This window comes from Podarcis melisellensis (assembly GCF_964234715.1).
Source record: "Podarcis melisellensis genome assembly, chromosome: 3".
Classification (NCBI taxonomy): Eukaryota; Metazoa; Chordata; class Lepidosauria; order Squamata; family Lacertidae; genus Podarcis; species Podarcis melisellensis.
The window spans coordinates 59,064,364-59,080,217 of record NC_138530.1 but is presented as its reverse complement, the minus strand read 5'-3'; the positions used below and the strand labels follow the sequence as shown (position 1 = coordinate 59,080,217).

The 15,854-nt window shown below is 40.7% G+C and overlaps 1 pseudogene across 1 annotated transcript; it reads left to right on the top strand.

Annotated features, from left to right (window-relative positions):
- Positions 1 to 412: 412 nt before the first annotated feature.
- Positions 413 to 7,344, top strand: LOC309366538 (mitochondrial-processing peptidase subunit alpha pseudogene; annotated as a pseudogene). Its single transcript has one exon. The product of its transcript is annotated as a mitochondrial-processing peptidase subunit alpha pseudogene (transcript).
- Positions 7,345 to 15,854: the final 8,510 nt, after the last annotated feature.

The following is a 15,854-nucleotide window of genomic DNA, read 5'->3' as shown; positions in this document are numbered from 1 at the left end:
GTACACATAAATACTACAACACAGGTACTAGCCCTATGCAGGTACTCTCCCTGTGTGAGAGAATATATTGTCTGGCTTGTTCTGTCCTGAAATATGAGACTGAAAACAGTTCAGTATGCTCTTCAAATAGAAGCCACTGGTTTATCAGTTCACACGTCATGCACACCAACTAATTACTCAACACTCAATTTGTATCTCAACATGTGAACTACCTCAGTGTAGGAAATACTATTTTTCTGCTGTGATATGAAACCTCAATCAGTGTTGGTTGATTTGTGATGGCTCTTTCACAAATGCAAGTCATTCCAGTCATGAAGTGATGACTATGTCACATGAATAGGACCACAGTTGGCAGATGTGCTTAGCAAGGGGTGTAGCTAAGGAGGGAAAATGCCAGAAAAGACAAACTAAAACTCAGTCCTGTGGCTCTTCCATTTCACGCAGGGGGAAATGTAAGTTTATTGGAAATTTATTGGTTTGGAGGAAATGAAGCAGGCTGTTCTTCGTGCTGGGTGGGTCCAGTTTTTATAATATGTTTATTGCTTATGGTCCATTCTTATGGCCAATGAAGGAATCACTTCTCCATCACTCCCAGTACAGGACATTAATCTGTGCAGTCTGCCGGAGAGTGCAGTGACTGCATTTGTTTTGCTTGGTAGTGAAAATTCTGAAAGGGAGACGGAGGTGACTTTTATTGGATTAGGCAACTAGTGATTGGCTCAGTTTGTTATTATCTGTCTTTATCTCATTCTTCAGACTAATGGGTTCTGTCAGATACAAAACAATTCGGATAGGAAATTAGCATAAACACTGTTTATTCTCCTCCAATACAGCATGTTCTTTCTGCTGTTTGACACAGATGCTAGCCAAATTTGGCGCTTATGGAGAATGAGGCAGGTCCTCCTTTCCAACTGTTGTATTCTAGAAATTCCCCATTGAAAGCAAGTTATTTTTAAAAGCCAGCCAACTTCTCTCCCTCTTTCTCCTAGCTGCACTGGAGGATGACTCTGCTTTGAGAAAGGGGATTGGTCTCGGGCTTGAATTTTCATGGGCTCTCTGCATGTCAGTCTCATCTCCTAAAACACATTTTTTTAGCACATGTGCTGAAAAAGAAAACCTAGAGATCCCACCCACCCCTGCCGACAACAAGGCTTTGACTAAAAAATATTTGGTTCTGCTTCTTTTCACTGCCAGCTTTTGCAAAGCAAGCTTCCTCCAGAGTGCAGATAACCCCCAATTAATCAAGCCAAAGGCTACAGAAGGAGCCATCCCTCCGCCACCCAGTGTGACCTGGAGAAAATTGCTTTCTGACCCCAAGGCTGTTAGTTCATCTGAACTTGAGCATGAGTAAAATTGTGCCACCAGACCTTCCCAGCAGAAATTATGCTGGGGTGCAAGTACACTATTATAACTCTGATGCAATGAGAGCAACTCCCCACACCTTCCTGTACCATGCTGCTAACCCTGAACCAACAGTCGTATGGTAATTGTACAAATATAATAGAGAATGGAATGGAGCCTTGATTCCAGTGAGAGGGAGAAGAATCTATTCAATTTATCTAACTACAGCTATTCCACACTGATGGAGCTTTAAAGAAGGTTCAAAGTATGCTTCCCATAGGAGTGAAGTATTCTAGAAGGGATTTCTTGGTAGCCAATCTAGTCCTTTTAGCATCCCATTGACTTGCATGTGATTTGGGAAAGATCTGCTACTGGAAATTAGAAAAGCTGTAGAAAGAGATCCGGAAGTGTCAAGTGGGGACTTTATTCTCCCTTCCTTTTTACTCTCACCTCCTCCCACCTCTCTTGAATCAGCTGACTTCAGCTCTGCCCCTTAAGCCAGCCACTGGCCAATCCACACTGTTGTCCTCAACTGGCCAATCCACATTTGCCTTGCATGACTCACACCTCTCCACCCTTGCCGTGAGGGGAAGCCAATATGGCAGCCAAGGTGGTCGGTCAGGGCATCTGGAGCTCCGCACGGAGGTTTGGACTAGTTGCATACAGGAAATACACAGTGGTGGAAGCTATCCCAGCATTCCCCTGGCAGCTCCTCTCCCTGGAGTGCCAAAGCCACTCTTTGCCACTGCCACCATTGATGGCCAAGAGAACTTTGAAACCAAACTGATCACCCTGGTGAACAGGATGCAGGTGGCTTCTCAGAACATATTTGGACAGTTCTGCACAGTTGGGATTCTTATAAATTAAGGCTCAAGATATGAAGCAAAACATACCAGTGACATTTCACACTTTCTCGAAAAGCATGCCTTTTCTCCTAAGTTCAGTTTGGCAGTAAGGGCATGATCCTCCTCACTTTGGAGCAGCATGGCGACATCTATGATTGTCAGGTGTCAAGGGACACCACCATGTATGCCATTTCAGCCGATGCCAGAGGCCTGGACACTGTTGTCCGTCTGGGCTACAGCCCAGATTATCGGATGAGGAGATTGAGATGGTGCACATGGCAGTCCACTTTGAGCTGGAGGTGTGAGTTTGGGGCCCACCCCCATCTTAGAGTTGACTCACATCATGATTGGGCTGGAAACTTGGGCTGGAGGAAGACTTTATCCCCTTTGCCATCCTGGGAGGAGGTGGGTCCTTTTCCGTTGGGGGACCAGGCAAAGGCATGTTCACCCAGTTGTATCTCAATGTGCTCAACCAGCATCACTGGATGTACACTGCCACCACCTACCACCACAACTAGCAGGACGCGGGTGGCGCTGTGGTCTAAACCACTGAGCCACTTGGGCCTGCCGATTGGCACGACAGGGTGAGCTCCCGTTGCTCGGTCCCGGCTTCTGCCAATCTAGCAGTTCAAAAGCATGCCAAAAAATGCAAGCAGAGAAATAGGTACCACTCCGGCGGGAAGGTAGATGGCATTTCCATGCACTGCTCTGGTTTTGGTGTTCTGTTGCACCAGAAGCAGCTTAGTCATGACCTGGAAAAACTGCGGACAATTCCGGCTCCCTTGGCTTGTAAAGCAAGATGAGCTCCGCAACCCCCGAGTTAACTGTCAGGGGTCCTTTACCTTTTTTTTTAACCATCACAGCTATGAAGATGCAGGCCTCCCATGCATCCATGCCAGCACAGACCCCAGGCAGGTTTGACAACTGTGGAAATAATCACCTGGGAATTCATTTTAATGGCAGGAGCCATTGGAGAGGTTGAACTTGAGTGAGAAAAGTTCCATGAACTTGAGTGAGTTGCAGTCCATGCTGATGACGAACCTATTTTTGAGGATGTCAGAAAGCAGGTGTTGGCAACTGGCATGAGGAAGCTACCCCCGAGCTCTGCGTCTCGATTGCGCAAGTGAATACCAGTAACATCAAGAGAGTGGTGATGAAAATAATGAGGAACAAGCCGGCTGTAGCCTCCCTGAGGGACTTGGTGAAGCTGCCCACTTACAAACACATCCAAGGAGCCTTTTCTAGCAAGGATGGGTGGCTCTCAAAGATGTATTAGCTTCCATTAACAAGCTCTCTCAGATCCACTTGTTGAGATTTGTGGTTTCCCTGCCAAAGTAGCTCTCGTGTGTTTGGCCTAAAGGTTAAGGTCATGCAAATATATAACACGAGAAGAACCTTGCTGCCTCTGTCCATCTAGTAATGTGTTCTCACAGTAGACAATCAGATGCCCACAAGTGGTATACTGAACTGGCATTCAGAGGTCTGTCTTTTAATGCCACAAGGTATGGATTGTCAACCACAAATATAAAAATTAGACAACTTCTTTTTTTGAAGATGGGGCAGGATCAAGTAAACACAGACAACAGCTGGTTCAGAAGGAAGAGAGACCAGAAAAACAAGTTTTTCCAACAGAGAAGGTATAACAATCTTCATCAAAGAGGGGTATTGTGCAACCAGCTGATAATGAGATTTAGCAGATCAGACTGCACTGCTGGATGTGCTTCTTTACTGTCGGTTGTTCAAAATATTAAAGTTTCCACAGAGAAAGCAGTTATGCACATGATTTTTAATTTTTTTTTTGCTTTTCCTCTACATATAAGCAATATGGTGAGACTTGTGCCTACAAAAGAAAGCATTATTCACTTGTTATAGCAAAGAAACGGCTCTGTTTTGACACCCTGGTTTAAGATGAACAACAGCAAAACCCATAATATAATTTCATCCTTCCCACAGGTCACCTGTTGCATGAGTTAACTTCAGTGTTCTGTGTTGTCTCTCCTGATTCAGACATATACACACAGATTCTAGATCTTTCAAACAAATTGGAAATGCCTGCAATTCCTCAGGAAATTAGTTCCCATAGTGGAGGAAGACATAAAAAGAAGCTATAAAATTTCTGAGTTCTAGGTGAAGATGACTTTCTGATAGGATTTTATGAACTCTTTAGCCAGCCCTCACCACCACCACTGCCGCCCATCTGCTAAGACACTTTTAAGAAAGGAGAAAAGGGTGGGCGGGTTGTTCCATTACAGGCAAGGTCCTTCCCTTCCTTCACTCACTCACTAAACTCAAAAGTGGATTGTTTTGAAATAAACCTTTCTGTGCTCATCTACTTCATTGCCTCCAGGAGTAGTGCTTTGTGGACGATGAGAATGCTGGTCACCAGAATTCTACTAGAAGGTTCAGCACAGAAAGCAGAACTGCTTGTAAAGAAAAAAGAGGGTTGCTCCAATACCCATAATAGAGATTTGTTTGTTTACATACTACTCAATGGCAAAAGAGGCTTCTGTCATGGCTGAAGACAGAAATGGGGAAAATACAGGTCTGTGCTGCTTCATAGAAGTGGTTGACGAAGTAGGACAAGACGCTTTGGCTGTAATCCTATATACCGGGGGGGGGGGGACCTCCAGCCCACTGACCAAATTTGGCCTGCCACAGTTCCCAATTTGGAGAAGGCCAAATGGCCACTTACCCCCAAGCCATGCCCACTTGTCCCACGCCTGGTGTCAGGTGTCATTAGGTGTGGAGCAGCTAGAGAAGGACTTTCCAAACTTGGGTCTCCAGTTGTTTTTGGACTACAGTTCCCATCATCCCTGACCACTGGTCCTGCTAGCTAGGGATGATGGGAGTTGTAGTCCAAAAACCAAGTTAGAGATGCAGCAAGATCAGCTGCATGACCAAGTTTCCCATGGGGAACTTGATCCTGCAACTAATCCCTGAAGAAAGCAAGCTTGAAGTAACCTCCCACCAGCCCACTAGCTAGATCAGGGTTCCCCACCCCTGCTATATCTGCTTACATGGAAGTAAGTCCCACTACACTCCTTTAATTCCTCTCAACAGGCCTGACTGAGATACTGGTTCTTTCTAGACTTTTATCTGGTGCTTTCCCTCTTCATCAAAAGCCGGTTCTTACTGTTTAGCCTGCTCTGCCTTCAGACCAGCTCTACCATGTTTACTTTGAGAAATGTCCAAAGGGGTGAAGGGGAATCTGTAGCCCTCCAGATGTTGTTGGACTTCAACTCCCATCAACCCTGGCCAGCATGGCCAAGAGTCAAGAATTATGGGGGTTGTAGTTCAACAACATCCGGAGTGTCACAGGTTTCCTATCGTTGTTCCAGACAGTGTTGCAGCAAAAACACTGAAGAATCTTGAAGCACCTTAAATAATAACAGATTTATTCTAGCCTAAGCTTTTGTGGAGTAGAGACCACTTCAGCTGCCTGAAGTGTTAGCCTCAGTTGGCAGGAATAAACATAAGTGTAGAGAGAGAAAAAGATGGGAATGGAAAATTTAAAAATACAGACTGTGAAAAACTGAAATGTATTCAGAATGAGTACAGTGGTTGTTTCCAACAGCAGTAAGTCGTGATAACAGCCCGTACTTTTTGCATTTCATTGCCATTTGCCTTTTCAGTTTACATTTTTCTTCATTACACCCATATGTCCATTGTATATAATTTTGGGGCCAGCTCAGGATAGATAACACATCAGGACTCTTAAGCCATAAATGCTTATGCTGTAATAAATGTGTTCATCTTTAACTTGCCATGTGACTCTTTTGTTGTGCTTGAAGAGAGCTCTACTGAATTCAACAGGATTTTCTTCCAAGTATATGGGCATAGGACTGAGGCCTTATTCCTTCTCTGGCATAGGCGGGGATCAAAACTTAATAAGAGCAATGTTGTGATTTCATGGAAGAACTGTTATCTCTTTACTGCAGCTGGGTGCATGAGTCTGGACGGGAGGATAGGCAGGCTTATATATTCATCTGTATATTCTCAACAGATTGGCAAAAGTGCTCAGGGCGTTTTAGAAGCAGAACCTCTACAATCCAAAGATTAACCCTTTTGAAAAAACTAGGCACATACAAATCAATGCAATATCTACATATGATTGCACATACTGTATAATCTAAACCAGTGATGAACAACTTATATATATTAGGGACTATTATGTTTTCCATACAGTGGGGTATATGTATTGTGGGAGTCACTTACTGGTTGGTCTCCATAATAAGCCTAATGCCGTGAATATTATAAATTACAAATATTTGTACTCCATGCTATCAGAACAACTCACAGTTTTAAAATAGTTATTTAAAAGACCCTCATTATAAATATTTACCACTACCAGCAGCATAAATACGTACAGCTTCAGGATTAAAAATAACATAACCAAAAGTTAACACTAAAGACTACTGCTAAAGCAGATGGCCAGGCCAAGCTAATACTGTACTTATCTGGTCAGTTGGCAAGTTCCATTATGCATATGTTAAATATTAAAACCCGTGTGGAATTAAAGTGTGGAAGATATATATTTCTTGCAACTTGAAAACACGGCAATCTTTTCTTACTAGTGGAAATTTCAGCAACCTTTTTCTTTATTTTAAACTTGCACTGATTACTGTTGTTTGGCTACAAGCAGTCAGAGAAAATAGGCATGTGAGATATCAGTTAGCCTAAAAACAGCTTATATGGTTCAGAATTGCTGAGATCTTGAGTTTCCTTGTCACAGCAGCAATCCACTAGGTGGCAAACCTGTTATGCATGGCAGAGTACACTGTGGCTCAGTATTAGTGCTTTTTGCACCTTTTGGAGCTCCTGTATGCTGCAACAGCTCGGAGATGGAGTTTAGTCCAAACAGTTTGTTAGTAGGGGAGGAACCGAGTTTTCCATGGCAGATTTCTGATACAATATTGGGGCACGTTTTTTCTTGAAGATGTTCTCCCCACACATACAATGGCTTAGGATCCACATTGCCATACTCATGAATGTTGCAGTTGGGATTAAAGCATGCATAATGGTTGCAACCCTGTTCAGAAAATTGGCAATATCTCCCTCATGTATGATTATATAGCAACCATTCAGGACTCTAAAAGGAACCCTTGGTCTAGGTTTGCTTCAGTAAGAACAGTTAAAATGCTAAGTGCAACAGAGTATGTGGCAAAACAAAAAAAATTCCTTCCAGTAGCACCTTAAAGACCAACTAAGTTAGTTCTTGGTATGAGCTTTCGTGTGCATGCACACTTCTTCAGATACAAGAACTAACTTAGTTGGTCTTTAAGGTGCTACTGGAAGGAATTTTTTTTGTTTTGACTATGGCAGACCAACACGGCTACCTATCTGTAACTGAGAGTATGTGGCAACCTGCAACTTGACAGCAACTTTACATTAAAAACTTCAGTAATGGCCTCAAACAAAATTTAGCTGGAAACCAATGTTGTAGGCCACGAACTTAGTGTTATTTCATCCAGTGAATTCTATAATTGTGTTTATTTTTTTAGTCACTCATCAGTACATATTTGAATTAGCATTCAATACTTGCAGATGTGTGTTTCCATAGATTCCTATGCATGATGGGTGGGTAGCAGTTGTGTTCAGTCTTTGCTGCACAGCTACTCCAAATAGTATGGGAATCATCTGTAGTTTCCCCCTTATGCAGGGCTCTAAACTTTTGTGTTAACTTTTGAATCTTCCACAATTCCTGATACCATGTCTCCAGCATACTGGGACATGATTCTTTCCGATATCTCACTATTACCAATCTGGCAGCAGTCAATAAACTCTTCATGCCTTACAGTCTTCAAGTTGTCATCAAAAACCATCATGAAAACTAGCTTTGAATCTGGTGTGCTTGTCTGGTTTGTTATTTTATCCCCCCCAAAGTGTGACCTTTTCACATGGCCACCACATATGGGACATTGTTCTTCATTCTCTATACCTCTTCCATCCTCTGGGGAAGAGGATTCTGCTATTAAGTGTATGTAGAATGAGGTATCATTTGAATACCACTTTAACAGATTTTTCTGTAATCCTTGCTGATACTGATTTAAAAGGTAGTTTTCTCCAGATACTTTTTCATTTGTTCTCATCATTTCTTCATAGGTCTTGTTCCCATGTTTTCTGCAGACTCTCATATGACCCTAGCATTTCCACCTCCAATATTTCATGTCTATCCAATAACAAGACTTTCCTAAGGTTTGTGGTTTGAGCAATTAAACTTTCCATTAGCGTGAGAGGTCTGGTCACTTGAGGAGCAATTTCCAGGATGGTTATAAATTGTCTACCTCGATGGATTTGAAAGCAAGTGTAACTTCATTCAGCTAATTGTTCTTCAGATAGGTCTCCTTATGTGGGTCTAACACCCAGTTAAAAGTTCCTTATCTGGAATGGGTCAACTTCTTCCCAACCTTTAAAATTATGATATTTATCCCTGCTAAATGGCTGCAGGTAAAGGGTTCTAGATATATTTACATAAAAGGTGGGTTGCTTATCTGACAAGGTGGCTAGATTTTCCTCTGAAAGGCATCTGCACTCTGAGCAGGAACTATGCCTTTTTCCATAGGACTGATGTGCCAGTTTACCTTTCTCTACTGAATTTGGACTAAGAAATTCCTGTGCAGACCATGAAACAGCATCCTATTCTATGGTAACAATTATGCTATGCTTTCAGTCCAAACATCAGCTGTGGAACTTTGTTTAAAGTCTTGTTAAATGCATTATTAGTAAACTGCATTCAGATTCCTCTTATATAAATGTGCCATTGGTAAGTTTAACTATTTTCTTCTTTCCTGGACTATTATGGAATACCCTCTCTTAATCACAAAGCCCTGCTAGGTTTATCTAAGCTTGTGTTTAAGAAGAATAAGATGGAAACATTTGGGCGTCAATTAACAAAGACTCAATTTCATGACCAGAGGTTAAAATGCTCCTAGTTTGGGTTTTTCCCAGGTATCACCAATGATGAAAATTGCAGTGTGTATGGGAAGGTGGTGAATGCTATGTCAATTGGGGATTTGGAGCTAGCAGTAAAGTTAATTTGCCATTTCCCCCTTATGCATCTGAGTTTAACAGGCATGCCTGGTGTATGCCAGGGTAAAAGTGGAGTAGCTATTTTTCTGGGAAAGAGATCTAAAAGAAAAGAATTGATCTGATGTCTCTTGGCTTCCTTCATTCACCAAGCTGCTGTTATGCCAGAAGGCAGTGGAGGAACTTTGTTCTCCCAAACTAAACACATGGTGTCTCCCTGGTGTGAGAAGGGAAGGTTAAATCTTAAGACTTCAAGCAGTCAGGTTTGTAGAGATGCAAACCAGTATTTGCTCACATATATTTTTAATCACACATTCTGAAGAGCGGTGTGTGTGTGTAGGGAATGGGAAGAGTAGCACAGTGCAGAAAAACATCCCAAATCTCTATGGAAACACAGGATACATATTTTCTCTCAAATGGGAGTTTTACATCTTGATTTTTTTTAAAGAGACTCTCAGATATTTAAGGGTAATTTCTACTACATCAGTACAAAGCACATTACAATTCTTTTGCCTCCCTTCTTCTCACACATTAACCACCTTTGGCTTAGATTTTGAACCCAGCTCTTTCATACGCCAACTGCTACACCTGTGGCTACCGTTATCAAATGCAGCATTCAAATATGTCCACATTTGACAAGGTTTGCTGCCAAAGAAGCCTTGATAAGAAAAGCCTTGGTTTGAGGCTAAATACGTGCTCCAATCCAGCTAGAGTTCATATGCATGCAAAAGCAGATTCCTACTTGAATCTCTCTAGCAAGGGACTTCATGAGCCAATGAGTGCTGAGCAGTGCACAATTCAGCTGTCAAAGACTATGCACTGAAAACCTAGTTAGAAAATCAGTGACACTACAGTGGTACCTCGGGTTACAGACGCTTCAGGTTACAGACTCTGCTAACCCAGAAATAGTAACTCGGGTTAAGAACTTTGCTTCAGGATGAGAACAGAAATTGTGTGGTGGCAGTGGGAGGCCCCATTAACTAAAGCGGTACCTCGGGTTAAGAACAGTTTCATGTTAAGAACGGACCTCCAGAATGAATTAAGTTATTAACCCGAGGTACCACTGTACATGTCAGCTGTCTGGGAGGAGAAAATGGGGCTGGATTTGGTTTCCCTTGCTCTCCTTCCAGTAAAACTGCCAGTAAAACTGGCTCTCCTTCCAGTAAAACTGCCAGTAAAACTGGCAGATTGACTGTTTTTCCAACAGAGCTGTGTGTACAGAGCGACAGCAACCTGTGATAAGCACATGGAACCATAGTTCACTATCCGAGACTTTGCATATACAGAGTGCTTGGGTATTATTCTGGGAGGACAGATCTCAGCAGGATTATTAGTTTTTTGACTCTGTGTAAGGTGGCACTTGAGAAAACTAGAAACAACTGTGTTACGCCTAGTGCTATGTCTTGTCAAGGTGAACATCTGGTATAGAGCTATCCTGCTGAGAAGGATGTAAAGGGTTTTGATTTAAAGTCTATAATTTGTACAATGCCTTTTTGGTGATGATTGCTCTTCTTCACAAAGGAGAAGTCAATCAATCCTTTTATTTGCAAAAACCAAGATGGATTAATTGTCTTCTCCTTTGTGCAGGAAATCCAAGGTGCCTGCCTTGTCAAAAACCGCTTCTGCAGCTTACGTCAGTTTCCAAAGCAGTTTGGCCTACGGGATAGAGATCTGTTGCTTGATTTCTTACATTTCTGTGGTTCTTTGGATCTTAGCTGAAATTTCTTGGCATTTCTCTTTTTTACACACACTACAAAAATGTGTGTGTGTGTGTGTGTGTGTCTTTCTGAAATCAGCCTAAAAACAAGTCATGTTAGTGTATATATTTCAGTGGGAAGTGTCCTATTTCTAGATGTACTTTATTGATAAAAGTAGATAGAATCAGCAGCCAAGGCTACACACAAGGCAAAGTAAATTAATAAAACAGCTGCTTCTGGGACTCTAATTGTCCTCGGAGCTCTTTCCCCGTTTGTGTCAAAGCCATTTTCTTTAAAAACCTAACAGTTGCTGTTTAAACTCAGCCCTTAGCTGAAAGCTCTCCTGCTAGTCTTGCTCCAAATAGAACCCTGGGATGGACTGCCTGCCAACCATTGGACATTTGGGGGGGAGGTTTTAAAAAAATACAGTCTTTTATCAGTGCTCAAAACCTGCCAAGGTAATTAAAGGCCACGTTGCATATACAGGATATGAATGGAGAGCCCTGCAGACTTTCAAATGTTTAAATTATAAGGAGCAACTTGCTTTTTTAAACAGCTGCCTTGTAAGAGTGTCACTTTATTGTATGCAAAGGGAAGGACTAATTTTACAAATTTCACCATCACAATACATAATACATACCTTATTCCTTTTAATCTTAATACTTTAACTCTAAACAAGTTTGTACTTCCCTCCCTCCGTCTGGTTTCTCTATATTTTCTTTATATTTATGCATTTGTTATGTTTACATTTTATGTGTCCTTACTACTATGGAATAATACTATTCAAAATTTCATTAAATATACATCCTTCAACAAATATATTGTTGTAATATACTTGTTCAATGTTCTTAAATCCAAAACGAATGATTTTTAATAAACATAATGAGGTCTATTTCAGTCCCGCGAGTGTCTTTATTTGTAAAAAATTGTGAAATTTGTAAAATGTGTAAAACCAATAAAGATCATTTAAAAAACAAAGGGAAGAACTGATGAGGCTACAATACAAGCTTTCAATATTGGTTCAATAAGCCTTTCATTTGTTTAAGTTGTTGTTCATATTTATGCTTCTTGTTGTGCCTGCATAGAGATATGAAAGGTCATAAAAATGTGGAGGGGGAGGGGGGACAATTTTCACCCTATTTTCACAAAGCAGTTCCTCCTAACTCCCCCCCCCCCCAAAATGGAAAGTTTTGGACATGTGAAAGGGTAAAGGCACTTGTTTCAACCCAGGCAAACCATCAGCTTCTAGACATCCATGATAAATATGATAACAATTATAAAGCATCAGAAACTGACAGTGATATCTTAGTAACAAGACTGATTAAATTTCATATAGTATTGAGTCTTTGTCTTGCCCCTGCTCACCCTGTGTTTTCACAGCTCCTTTTATGGAAGAAATGCCTTTTGTCTGCCTGACCATGTGAAGGGCTTCTACTCCTACTCAGAGTAGACATACTGAAGTCAATAGGAATGAGGGATGTCCAGTGATGGCCATCTGTGAACAGAACATATTTCATCTGCTGCAACAGGCCTTCACCTTTATTTCTTCCCCCTATAGCCAACCATGTACCCCCAAAGTCTGCTCTAGAGGGCGGGGTTTGGTGAGGGCACAGGAGATGAAGAAGGGGACACTCACTCAAACATCATTAGATGTCACCCTGCTGTTGCAATCCTGCCCATCACAAATGGGAAACCTGTGACCCTTCAGATGTTGTTAGACTGCAACTCCCACCACCCCTGGCTATTGGCTGGGCTGCCTGGGGCTAATGGGAGTCCAACAACTCCTGGAGGACCAGATGTTCCTGATCCCAGCTATCCATGCTTGGAAGTAAAGTTATTTTAAGTTTATTTATAGGCCCCTTTGGAGGGAGGCACAGCCCCCCCCATAATCCCATTGAACTAGGCAGGACTTCCAAATCAACATTAATAGGATCGGACTTTCTCAAAATAGATCATCTGAGTAGGAATTCAAAAGTTGCTAGACACAGGTAACTAGTGTGTGGTATGGATTACCAAAAGGTAATTGGTTTTTTATTTTTAATATATTTTATTGAATTTTGACATAAATATATTTCACAAACGTACAAAAGACAAAATGAAAAAGAAAAAACAGAGAAAAGGATAAAAAGAGAAAAAAAAGAAAAAAAGAAAAACACGAAAAACATACAACTTTAAAAGACATTGATCGACTTCCCCTTATCTCGATTTCGGAAAATATTACCTTGTTTATCTATCTGCTGTGTCTATTCCTTAATAAAACTTTTTACGTAGTAAGCGTTATCGCATGTCTACTGTGATTTCTGTAAGTACATATATGTTTCTGATCAATATTTTGATTTTCCCTTTATCTCTATTTCCATATATATCCTAAATTTATCCCATTCATTATTAAATTTTGCACTTCTTTGATTTCTTATTTTCTGTGTCAATTTAGCCAACTCCAAATAATCGGATAATTTAAGTTGCCACTCCTTTAGTGTTGGGATTTTTGGTGTTTTCCAGTACTGTGCTATGAGGGTTCTGGCGGCCGCCATTGCATATTGAAAAAAGGTTCTATCTTCTTCTTTGATATCCTTACCAATTATCCCCAGTAGGAAGGCTTCGGGTTTTTTAACAAACGTATATTTGAGAATTTTTTTTAATTCATTATAGATGGATTCCCAAAATTTTTTGAGAATCTCGCACGTCCACCACGTATGGATGAAATCGCCCTCCTTGCTCTTACATTTCCAACACAATTTATCGCCTGTTCTATACATTTTATGTAGTTTTACCGGCGTTATGTACCATCTGTACATCATCTTATATATGTTTTCCTTTAGTGTCGTGCATGCTGAGAAATTCATATCTTTACACCACAATGCCTTCCATTTGTCAAACTCTATGTTGTACCCTAGGTCTACCGCCCACTTCACCATCACATCCTTTACTTCCTCGTCCTTGGTGTCCCACTCAAGCAACTGGTTGTACATTTTTGATAATAATTTTGTTTTACTTTCTATTATTTCAATCTGAAATCTAGATTTCTTGTCATTTATTCCGATCTTATTATCTTCTCTCCACATTGAATTAATTTGATGGTATTGAATCCAGCCAGTCAGCTTGCTTTTTATTTCTTCGTAAGGTCTAATCCTCCACCCGGATTCTGTTTTGGTTAGTAAATCTTCATATGTCCATCTTTCCCCCTCAATGTTTGATCTTTTAATTGTTAAAATGTCTATTGGTGATAACCACCAGGGCGTTTTCTGCTCCAACAATTTTTTGTTCCTTTCCCACACTTCCAGCAGTGGCCCTCTGAAAATGTGGTTAGAAAAACCTTTATGAACCCTTCCTTTGTCTCGCCATAAATAGGCATGCCAACCGAATCTTAGATTAAACCCCTCTAGATCTAACAAATTTTTGTTTTTGATGACAATCCAGTCTTTTACCAAAAGGTAATTGGAATAATAAGGATAAGCTTCTTTTTCTTCTTCTTCTTCTTCTTCTTCTTTAAAAAAATGAACTTAAAAATCTTCTCAATTGTGTGTACGTGTGATATATAAGCAGTGGGAACCTGCAGCCAATTGCAGCTTCTAAGCCTGTGGAGACGATGGTCTACAATTTTTTACATTTTTAAAACACAGACATGATTTTTCAGTAGGAAATGAGAAATGTGTTACAAGTTGCTTGTTTCATATGAATAGAAATAATGTTTGTAGTGTTTGTGTCTCCCAAATTTTCATTCTTCCCTTCATCAAACAGGAATGGATCCTCTCCCCTGCCAACCTCACTAAACTCTAATATGTACTGAAAGCATTTATCATCAAATTGTGACTGAAGACAGATTAATAAGGGAGAGGCACAAACTGTATGTTTAAGGCTGCAACCCAAGAACACATATCTGAGAGTAAATTCCATTCAACTTCCAGGTAGTCATGCATAGGACTGCACCGTGAAAAGCACCTTACATCATCCTTACCTATAACTATTAATCAAATATATTAATCACACAAATGATGTCCAAGGTGCTATGCAAGGCATAGAAGGGACATATTCTCTGTGCAGAAAACTTACCATTTAAAGTCCAAACCAGTTTGCTTATTGAAATGCTGTATTTGAAATCAGTGAGGCCCAATTCCAAGTTTAATGCTTAAGAAATGAGGTGCTAATATAGCAACCTTAACGTTACCTCCCCCCACCCCCAAAATGCCCTTCTGCCGTGCACAATGTGAAATTATTATATGTCAATGGAAGCCAAGCATGGGAGGCAAGTGGCAGATGTATTCATTTTTATTATTTAACCATCAGGAACATACTTCATCCCTTTTCAGAATTGGTTTATCTATTTAATAGAGAAATAAAAATAGTGCAACAACTGTGGCTCTGACTTGTCTAACTATTGGAATTGTCCATAATATACAAATCTATAAGGCACCGCTTGACTGCTTCCCAGCCTGTTGAGTTGCTCAGCATGCACATTCTGCAGGAATAAGAGCTCCATGTCAAACTGCTGGGCCATTCATTATTAGAACAGCAAGGCCCTCTTCTGGATTGTAATCAGAATACGGTCAAGGAACAACCCAATAAGCACTGAAGTGCCAGCTCTAAGCTTTAGGCATTTCTTATTGCCATTTTCCTGCCTAGTTACCTTATACTAAGAAAAGTTCCTCTGGAAATCTACTTCTCAATATTCCTCTTTGACCTTTTTTTTTTTTTACAAAAAACCCCCAATAAAGCAATCTATAAAACTTATGAAACAGAATATTTATTCAAAAAATACTGGGTATGCTAGACTTCCCTTTTTAAGGCGGTTTTCTATCACAAGCATATAAGAAAAAGAAACTGTCTGTTTGCTAACTGTAGTGGCAGCGTAACCTGAAAAAGTACACACAACGAAACATGGTCATAAACCATGGTTTGTCAACTTAGACATCATGAACAAACCATAGTCAAGCTTTCTTAATCA